This window comes from Belonocnema kinseyi, chromosome 1 (genome assembly GCF_010883055.1).
Source record: "Belonocnema kinseyi isolate 2016_QV_RU_SX_M_011 chromosome 1, B_treatae_v1, whole genome shotgun sequence".
In the NCBI taxonomy this organism is placed as follows: Eukaryota; Metazoa; Arthropoda; class Insecta; order Hymenoptera; family Cynipidae; genus Belonocnema; species Belonocnema kinseyi.
The window spans coordinates 138333479-138342529 of record NC_046657.1 but is presented as its reverse complement, the minus strand read 5'-3'; positions in this window follow the sequence as shown (position 1 = coordinate 138342529).

The following is a 9051-nucleotide window of genomic DNA, read 5'->3' as shown; positions in this document are numbered from 1 at the left end:
AGTACAGCGAAACTTGTTCGAAATTACATAAAAACATGGCAAATTGCGTCATTTTCTCAGTAATACATGTAACATGACACGATTTTTAAAACAATTCTCAGAATTTCATGTAACGTGATACCATTGTGGTTTAGATTAAATTGCTTAATACCTATAACATATGACATAGGAAACTCGCGTTCTCCTACATTTACAGTTTATATCCAAGGGTGATACCATGACTCACCTCTCTGGTATTTTCTTATTATGTAAGAAAAAGCATGAACATCTTCATACAAGTGGAAGGTCTCTTTCAATCTGAATCCCTTTCTTTACTTAATGGCGAAAATATTTTTTTCAATACTTTTATATACCCCAATTCAACCATAAAATATAAAAAATTAATCCCTTTTTCGTTGGTGATTTCGCTAGTCTTATTTACTATTTTTCTATTAATAATAAGAATAAAATCATTCAAAAACACAGTTAGAGTTTTTAGTAATCAAGATTGATTACTACGTAGGTAGCTGTGATGAAAATCGATTTTTAAATTTGTTTATTGATTTTATATTTCTTTGGTTGAACACATTTGATTAAAGCGAGAGTTATTTGATAAAGTGATGTATTGTCATGCACAGCTCTACTAGATATTGCAAGTTGTATCCTTATGAAGTGCCTTCTCATGCGTTAAACAAAAATGGTGTTTTTTACTCATTTCAGGTTACGTTTGACAGTTCCGATCGGTTTTAAAAGGGACTGAAATCTCAACAATTTTACTACTTGATAGGGGATTCAAAACAGAAGGACAGAAACGGCATTCCCAGGTATTGAAATTTGTATTACCTTTGAAGGCAAGCCTTTATACGAGGATTTGCAGCCATCTGATCTTTAAACTTACCACAGTCATTAATGTACACTTTATATCCGCCATATTAAGAACTAACAAAAACAGTTCAGCAAAATTTTTTTTTGACATAAGTAAATTTTTGAGTGTACAATGACTAATTCATTTACAATTAAAACCACATTAAAGGATTTTGATGTAGTTTTTAACTTTCTACATTGCTTTTCGCTAATATTACACTGAAAAAAAGGATTACTGGTACAAAGTGAATTTTACTTGACTGAAGTAAGCGAAAGTCTTGTTTATTTTCAAAGAAACATTTACTTGAGGAAAATAAATACGATATGTTGGTTGAAGCGAAATATTTCTTTGAATGAAAGAAATATTATTTAAAGACAAAAAATATACATTTTACACCAAATGAATGACTGATTGTTCCAAATGAATATACCATGAATTGGAATTAATATTTCTTTGAGATAAGGAAATATGAATTAAAGGAAAGAAATATATTGTAACGTCAAGCAAATTTTTTATAGGCTCAAAAAACTATTTCCCCACCGAAAATTTTTGAATACATATTTCTGAGTACATATTTTCCTAAATAAGCACCTGGATTTCTTTTAGCCTAAATTATAATTACCATTGTTATTAATATACATATTTATTTTCAACACAAATCACATGATTTAAAATCTTGATGAACCCGAAACAGAAAAATTCGATGAAAAGTCCACCCCCAGCAGGAATTTAACTTGGGTCCATCGAGTGTAAAGTCCACAGCCTTGACCACGACGCTAACGTAACATTGAAATTTAAAGGCGCCAAACCGAATTTAAGCCTCACCATAAATCCCAAAGAAATATTTCTTCAAATCAAAAACATGGATATTAAATTTAACAATATATTTCTTTAATCCAAAGAAGTATTCGTTTGAAACAAATGACGCCAAATTATTAAATTTTTGATTTAAAAAAATATTGCTTCCTTGGAATAAGTGTTTATTTGTTATGAATAATTTAATTCTAGTAATTAAATAAAATATTTTCTTCCACCGAAGAAATAAGAATTTACGAAAACAAAATACCTTGTTCATATAAATAAATGCTCCATTGCTATAAATGCATGAACCTCTTGTGACAAAAAATATATACTGTAATTTAATAAATATTATTTTAAATTAAATTATTATTTCTTTCATTTGAATAAACCTAAATTTTTTATTCAAGTATGGAAAAATTATGGATTTAAATGTGTCCCCAATCAGTTCAAAGAATCGAACTCCTTGAATGAAGTATATATTTCTTTGAACGACAAATCACATTTCAACGAATCTAGACCTTTTGAATTAAGGAAATCATTTTCTTGAATGTAAGAAATATGTATCTCAATCAAAGAATTCATTTTTTTAAATCAACAAAATATATATACCTGGTTTAAATAAAAATTACCTCTGTTAAAGAATATTTTCTTGATGCTAATAAATAGGATTCAAGTAAATAAATTTACTTGGTGCTATGGATGATTTTTTCCAGTGTATGGTAATAAAATGTTTACGATTTACTGTGGAGCTATTTTATACATAATTTTTTGAAATAATCAGTTTTTCAAAGAAAGTTATTTTTAAGCCCACCCTATCCTTTATTGTGTTGAAAAAAATGTCACTGCTTTCGAGTCTCTTTTTTATGAGCGTGTATTTGTGTGTGTAGATATAAGGAAAACTATTTGAAATGTGTCAGTATAATAAGAAGAATAAAGCGGTTGGGACAACGGAAAAGGTCTTGCTCAGTTTATTAGATCAAACGGACTGTGATCAAGCTATATGATCGAGTTGACTCGGTCACTCGGCTCCTGTCCGAACGAATAAATGTCTCCTCTTATTTGAACATCCCTTCGGCGGCTACCCTCGTGCACTTTTTACGCCACCAAACCACGTCCAGCATATAATTTCATACTTTTTCAAAAATTTATTCCTGTTTATTATTTTAACAACAATAGAAATATCAGTTTGAAAATATGAGTAAGCTAGGACTATACCCTGAGTTAAACTGCTAGAAATTTTGAAAATTTACAAATTTATTGGTGATACTAAATCTTTTAAACTTTCCATTATACCTATTTGCGTGAAGTTTAATAAAATATTGAATTAAGAATATTATATTCTCAAGATAAGTAACTAAAACTCTAACCAAATGTTTCTTGATCCAAATAAATTCATATACTTATTTTGACTACTATTTTAATTTAAACAATGTTCGTGTTCTTGAGACAAGAAAATGAATGCATTTAGCGAAGAAATAATTTGATTCAGAATAATGCTTGAATATTTTCCTTCAAATAATTAATAATTTGAAATGAATGGAGATTTACTTCGAAGATACCTATGTTATCAAGATAGAATCACATCAGTTTTCTAGATATAATATGCAAAAGACATTGCACACATATTATGAAAATGAATATATTATTTTAAATTAATTTACTTCTTACTGCATAAGTACCTTATTAAATATAATAATTGACAAGTTTACACGGTATGAAGTTTTTTCTCTTCGTCGCTAATACATTCTGTTCGCAGCATGATGTTGGTTCGTAGTGAAAACTCTTTTTCATTATTTGATTATTAAATACAATTATATCAAAATTCAATAATATTTATAAAATTCGAAACATTGGGGCACATGATCAATTTTAATTATGCAAATGTAGATAGGAATTTGCAACTTTAGCAAAAACTACTAACTTTAGGTTAACACATAAATCAAATCACTCATAAAACTATTTAAAAGAATTATAAGTTTATTGCGTTTCATCGGTAAGTTTTTGGCGGTAAGAATTAAAAATTTTTTAATAGATGTGAAGAAAGTGTGTTTAAATTTGAAATAATTATGCAAGACTCAAAAGTAATTTCATTTCTAAAATTATTAAAAGGTTATAAATGTATATTGCGTCTATAATTTTTTTCGCTAATTATTTGAATTTATAAATTTATTTAAAATTAAACTATTTAGCATTTTTTTAACTGTGAAACATTTTAGTGAATCGGAAAATGACTGGGAATTTTTTCCTTCGATTAAAACAGCCATCCTAAAATTATTTTTGTCTAGTGTTCAAGGTAACAAAACATCATCGAAATTTAAAAATAATGCTAAATTTCCCTGCTTAATGCAGGACTTCTTTCTTCAATAAAGAAATATTACTTTTTTGGATTCGGCTAGGTTAAAATTTATTTTTTGAAAGTTAAAAATGTTATTATGTGAACCCTATTTAATTCAAATTAGATATGCAAGACATAATTGTATTTTGTTTACACGCAATTTTTGTGTTCGATAATAGCAGTTTAAAAATCACAAAAGTGGCAAAATTCATGCAAGTTATAAGTATAAAATATTAGTTTTGAAAATATAAAATGATCATGTGTTATTCTAATTTAAATTGCATAAGTCTTAGGCAACATTTTTTTTAAATTGCAAAAATGTCAATCTAGCCGAATGCAAAAAATTAATTTTTCCTTAATTAAAACCTAATTCCTTTATTAGGCAGGATTTTTTTTCATAATTTCATATGTTTACTTGCTATCTGAAATAGTACAAAAAATATCTACGATTTTTACAGCTACACAGGAAATTTCTAGCTTTAAAAAATTTTTAAAGTTTTTAAAACTTCCCGGCAGCACTAAAACTTTTTTTTTTAATTTAAAAAAATTCCACTTAGTTTCTTTTACTGAGAGGAAAAATTGAGAAATTCAACTTTCAACGCTTGAGCGTCCCTAATTTACATTAGTACAATATTGTAGGCTTTCAATATTTTCAACAAAAAGCGTGCATTAATCAATTTTCTGATGTTAATTGAAAATGTCTAAATGAAACATTTAAACTTGTTAATTGAATACTGATACACCCGTGTGGAACAATCCCCGCTGAGCTTTCTTAGACTGAAGGCCCCCGGCAGGGGCCCGCATGGATGTTCCACGCGTGGAAATTCTACAAGGGCCCCCGCTGAGCGCCTAGCTCGGTTTCCCTCATGGGTTAACGATAAAATTTCTAAGGCTAAAGCGTGAATATTTTTTTGACACCACAAACTTGAAGCTTTCATGATTTTACACTTACAAACAGTGCATTTCTGACTAAAATTCGATGACACTTTTTTTAGATTTGAACCCTGATAGTATGGAAGCTCCAGAAGGGCCCTCGCAGGAGGCCCACCTCGGTTGCCCTCACGAAGCAGCGTTCAAAATTTCTAAGTCGGAAGGGTGAATATTTTGTATTCTAAAAATTGGACATAAAAAAACATTGAAGGTACTTTCTGAAATTAAAAAAAATACGAATACAACTGAATAAAACACCTAAAAACCAAACCTTACACGAAAGTTTGAAAATTTTTATAATTAAGAAATGGTCAAAATACACGATCAAGTTTCTGAGTTACGTCGTTAGAAATTTTGAAATGTTCATCAAAAATTGCATTTTTTGTGAGTGTAAACATTTGTAAAGTAGTCTACAATGCCAAAAAAAAAATCAAATATTACGTGAAGAAAAATAGTAATTGATTTAAATTATTTATTTAATTATTATTTTATTGATATTCCTGTTAACAGTTCGTGTATTTTACATTTACATAACGTCGTGTTATAATAAAAAAATAGAAAAAGAGACCTTAAAATTTGGCAATTTAACTTTTCTGAACTGTACCTTATGAGGATAGCTTTTTCACCGAGTTTCAACTACTATCGGCGAGCAAATTCGAGTCCTCTGGCTTTGAGTTTGAATAAGTATGTGAAGAAAAAATGGTAGGTTAATGAAAGAGGTATCATTTTGAAGAGGAAAATGTCGTACGTTAAGAAGCCGAAAAGTAATATTCCAAAAAATTATTTGTAGCTTACAAATCTGAAAATCTGATGGAAAGTAAGGAAATTTGGTAGCTTTTAAAAATAGTGAACTTTGAAGCATAGTTTTTTATTGAAAAAATAATAGGGAAAATCTAAAAATGCATGGTGGTACATTAAACATTTCCGAACAGATCGCTGGGCTCACGCACTTGCTTTCCTTTATAAAAAACTGACTTCAAATATCGCAATTTGCACCAAAATAATGAGAACCACATACTTCCTTCAAATTGTAAATTATTACAGATATTAATAACAAGTATTTATGTCCTTGTTAAATAAGTGAAACCTAATTCCTTTTTCACATATTTTAAATTATTGTTTAAGAAGTGTTATTCTCATTAAAAATTGACTAATAGAGTATTATATAAAAGAGTTAGATAAATTAAAAACTGCGCATTTTATGGCGATGTTTGTACAGCTAAAAATCGTTTTAGTTCATGATGGTTATTAAAGCATCTTTGAACTTACATTTTTTTGTTTATTAATTTTAGATGTTTTATAAAACATTTCAATATATTATAAAGAAATAGAATCAAGCCTTTTTTGAAATAAGTAAAATTAAATTCTAAAATCATTCTAAATAAAAAATGGTATATTAAAGTCTTTCGAAAATTTTCAAGTAGCATCGGAAAGATGTTTTCTTAAAAGAAACAGTAGGTTAAATAACTTTTAATTTGATGATGGTTGATGCTCACCATATGACGTAGTACGACGCTGCCTTAAAATTCTTAGCCGAGATTTTGTCATCGAAATCCAAGTGCTTCATTAGAGAAGTGCTTAGATTGCGCGGTTAGGACACACTAGTTTAGGTAGTTTAGGTAGGGTCGAATCCTCGGCGAGTGAGATTTTTCAAAGCGTTTAGGCGTAAGATTATACAGGGTGTCTAAAAAGTCGCGGGACGGTTGGATATTTCTTGAGGTAAAATATTTTTCAAAAAAGTGAAGGTCATTCTTAAAGTAAATTTCTACGAGGGATTCAATGGTTGAAGTTGAATGCTTGAAGTTGACCTTCACGGCTTTTTGTAGGTCAACTTTGTTTTTTTTAAATGGAAACCCCCCTTTTTTATATCTGCAAACGATAGAGCGGAAAATTCTACGTTCAGGTACGTACCCAAGTCATAGGTCAATTGTAACTTTCAATGTTAGATAGAGGTTATTTAAAATTAACCAAGTTTTCCAAGAGGTCAGTGCAATTCCTGAAGTAAATTGTAACGGGGAATTCAATGGTGACCTTCATTTTGACCTTGAAGTTGACCTCCATGGCCTTTTGAAGGTCAACTTTGTTTTTTTTTAATGAAAACCCTCCTTTTTACATCTGTAATCGATAGAGCGGAAAATTCTACCTTCAGGTATGTACCCAAGTTATAGGTCAATTGTAACGGTCAAGGTCAGTTAGAGGTTATTTGAAATTAACAAAGTATTTCGAAAGGTCAGTGTAATTCCTGAAGTAAATTTCAACGATAAATTTATTGGTGAGCTCTGTATTGATCTTGGTTACAGCATTTTGAATATTGAAAAATCATAAGGAAATTTTTCATTAAAAGTTTCAGGTGTTCTGGTGAGAGTTCTGTTCCTCCCCGAAGAGTTATACAGTCCTATACCATTTTTCGATACCTAAGTCAATACCTAAGGCGATACAATAAGTCCTATACCGTTTTTCCATACGAATATTATAAATCGAAACTAAATTTACGTATTACGAGTACATACATACTATCTTTCGCTAAAATATTATTATGGCGCAAGCTAAACTTTCGGAACGAGAGAGGGTATCTGTATTAATGATGCGTGGTTGGGGAGATCGAGTTCGATCTTATGATCAAGTTCGTTTGCTTTTTAATCGCACTTTTCGTAATCGAGAAGGGTTAACTCCTGTCTTAAAATCAACAATTGAAAGAACTGTACGGCGCTTTATGAATCATGGATCTATCAAGGACCCTCAGAGAACTGTTCGGCCAAAATCTTCAGGATTTGAGGAGATTCAGATAGACATAGCCGAAGCATTTGTTGAAAACCCACACCTTAGTTTACGTCGAGCTAGTGATGAGCGTGACGTTGCTCTTGAGACATTGCGAAATGATTTTAAAAGCGTTAATTTCCATCCTTACAAAGTTATCTGGTACAAGAGCTCAATGAAGATGATCCTGATCGTCGAGTTGAATTTTGTGAAATTATGATGGACAGAATTGATAGAGATCCTCTTTTCTTGTACAATACAGTATTTTCAGATGAATCTACTTTCACTTTAAAAGGTGAAGTTAACAGCCAAAATTGTAGATATTGGTCCGACACAAATCCTGATTGAATGTTGGAGAGTCACAATCAATATCGACAAAAGATTAATGTTTGGGCCGGTATCTGGAATGATACATTGATAGGTCCTTTCTTCATCTATGGTAATCTGAATGCCCGTGCATAAGAAGAACTTTTTAGAAACCAAATTGTACCAAGAATAAGGGAGATTACAGGTGATAATTTTTAAAATATTTGATTCCAGCAGGACGAAGCAGCGGGTCATTACGGTAGGGAGGTTCGAGCATATTTGGATACTTAGTTCTCTCAAAGGTGGATTGGAAGAAGGGATGAAATTGAGTGGCCTGCTAGATCTCTAGATATGACGCCTCTCTACTATTTTCTTTGGGTTTATTTAAAGAGCAAAGTATACTCCACGCAACCGCAAAGCTTAGACGAATTGCAGAATCGGATTCTGCAACAGGCTACTTTGATTGATAAGGAGATGATTCGTAATGCTGTAACTCATTTTTATAATCTCATAGCTTTTTGTCAAGAAGCTCAAGGTTTCCAGTTCGAACATCTTCACTGAAGCATGAGAGACAAGGGGACTGACGCTAATCAAGCACCCCGAAACGTGAGAGGCAAGAGGACTCACGCTAATCAAGCACCTTGAAACGTGAGAGGCAAAAGGACTCACGCTAATCAAGCACCTCAAAGGGAACAGAATTTACTGCGTCCACGTCCTTGTTCCTGGGTAATGATAAACGTAAACGTAAAATGCTTGGAAAAAACCTTTAAAAAACCTTGAAGATTATCACCAAGATCAATACAGAGCTCACCAATGAATTTCTCGTTGAAATTTACTTCTGGAATTAGACTAACCTCTTTGAAAACTTTGTTAATTTCAAATAACCTCTAACTGACCTTGAAGCTTACAATTGAACTATGACTTGGATACGTACCTGAACGTAGAATTTTCCGGTCCATCGATTGCATATGTAAAGAAGGGGGTTTTTCCATTTTAAAAAACAAAGTTGACCTTCAAAAAGCCATGAAGGTGAACTTTAAGGTTAAAATGAGGGTCACTCTTGAATTCCTTGTTGAAA